Below are 2,500 nucleotides of genomic sequence, written 5' to 3'. Positions count from 1 at the left end.
TAATCCAACCCATTTCGCACCTTAACCTAACCCATTTTGCACCTTAACCTAACCAAATTCGTAACGCAATTTGTACCACAATTTCTACCGCAATGTAACGCAATTTGTACCGCAATGTAACGCAATTTGTACCGCAATGTAACGCAATTTGTACCGCAATGTAACGCAATTTGTACCGCAATGTAACGCAATTTGTACCGCAATGTAACGCAATTTGTACCGCAATGTAACGCAATTTGTACCGCAATGTAACGCAATTTGTACCGCAATGTAACGCAATTTGTACCGCAATGTAACCCAAGTTGTGCCTTAACCTAACCCAAGTTGTGCCTTAACCTAACCCAAGTTGTGCCTTAACCTAACCCAAGTTGTGCCTTAACCTAACCCAAGTTGTGCCTTAACCTAACCCAAGTTGTGCCTTAACCTAACCCAAGTTGTGCCTTAACCTAACCCAAGTTGTGCCTTAACCTAACCCAAGTTGTGCCTTAACCTAACCCAAGTTGTGCCTTAACCTAACCCAAGTTGTGCCTTAACCTAACCCAAGTTGTGCCTTAACCTAACCCAAGTTGTGCCTTAACCTAACCCAAGTTGTGCCTTAACCTAACCCAAGTTGTGCCTTAACCTAACCCAAGTTGTGCCTTAACCTAACCCAAGTTGTGCCTTAACCTAACCCAAGTTGTGCCTTAACCTAACCCAAGTTGTGCCTTAACCTAACCCAAGTTGTGCCTTAACCTAACCCAAGTTGTGCCTTAACCTAACCCACGTTGTGCCTTAACCTAACCCAAGTTGTGCCTTAACCTAACCCACGTTGTGCCTTAACCTAACCCACGTTGTGCCTTAACCTAACCCACGTTGTGCCTTAACCTAACCCACGTTGTGCCTTAACCTAACCCACGTTGTGCCTTAACCTAACCCACGTTGTGCCTTAACCTAACCCACGTTGTGCCTTAACCTAACCCACGTTGTGCCTTAACCTAACCCACGTTGTGCCTTAACCTAACCCACGTTGTGCCTTAACCTAACCCACGTTGTGCCTTAACCTAACCCACGTTGTGCCTTAACCTAACCCACGTTGTGCCTTAACCTAACCCACGTTGTGCCTTAACCTAACCCACGTTGTGCCTTAACCTAACCCACGTTGTGCCTTAACCTAACCCACGTTGTGCCTTAACCTAACCCACGTTGTGCCTTAACCTAACCCACGTTGTGCCTTAACCTAACCCACGTTGTGCCTTAACCTAACCCACGTTGTGCCTTAACCTAACCCACGTTGTGCCTTAACCTAACCCACGTTGTGCCTTAACCTAACCCACGTTGTGCCTTAACCTAACCCACGTTGTGCCTTAACCTAACCCACGTTGTGCCTTAACCTAACCCACGTTGTGCCTTAACCTGCTCTGTAATTGGCATATGACACGTTACATTAATCTAGTGTTGTCTAACCACAACCCTCTGAATATAGTTCGCTACTCGCACCGCCCACCCTCTTGTGTATCGTTTCATGTTCAACACTTCGCAAGTGTTGCTTACTTTTTACATGCTCCCGCTGTACACTGTAATGTGGACGACTGCAGGATGTACATCGCCCCCCCCTCCCCCCCCCCTGCCTTCGCACGCTGGTCGTTCAGGTGCTTGCGTGTTCAATGCCCTTCGCAGCTGTTCACTGGCATTCGCATGTCGAAGCGCTCAGTCTACGTCGTGGTACGGCCTGTGTCCACTGTCCGCTGATGTCGTAAGCTTAACCCTCACATTGTACTGCACATAGGTCCGTATGTACTGAATGATACGCTGTGGCACATGTGTGACCGTACAACGACTGCGCCCAACAACAGCGAACCATACGGTCCAAATGTTGTGCACTCAGCCACGTGCCGTCTCCCCATAACAGCTACATTGCAGTGTGGTACGCCATAGAGACGTGTGGGAGTAACGGACGCCCTGGATGGCGATCAGCATGAGCCGTCTGTTGATGTAGTGGCGCGTGTATTCAAACGTAGTCGTCTCTTCTCACACAGTGTGATAGCATGGTGCACCGCGTTCCACATCTGCGACATGGTACAGATGCTGGTTGACAGTCGGTGTCGTAATGGACATCGCATACGTAGGGGGCCACCTCCCACGTGTTCTCTAGTCGTGCACATTTTGTTGCGTGTATGTGGGCAGACGTAGTGTGTCGTGGCACCTAACAGACAGGTATGCAATAATCGTTGCATTTGCAAACTGGGATGGACGTCTACGTTTGCTGGTGACGTTACGCAAATGAACAACTGGTAAACCCATTGTGGTGCGGTTGTTGTTGCTGGAGGTAAATCAGTAAGGGCAAATCTGTGTGTGAAGCGATACGCGGCGGTGGCTGGGTGGGACCGTCCCCGGCCGGTGAGGGGGGGCCGCCCGGCGTGCTGGCCGCGCGGTGCGTGGGCGCACGCGCTACAGCCGGCTGGTGGGGGCGCCCAGTGGCAGGCGCGCCGGCCGACGGACGCGGCAGGCGGCGCAGCTGCGC

Source organism: Schistocerca cancellata, unplaced genomic scaffold (genome assembly GCF_023864275.1).
Source record: "Schistocerca cancellata isolate TAMUIC-IGC-003103 unplaced genomic scaffold, iqSchCanc2.1 HiC_scaffold_590, whole genome shotgun sequence".
NCBI classification, from domain to species: domain Eukaryota; kingdom Metazoa; phylum Arthropoda; class Insecta; order Orthoptera; family Acrididae; genus Schistocerca; species Schistocerca cancellata.
This window is presented reverse-complemented; position numbering follows the sequence as displayed.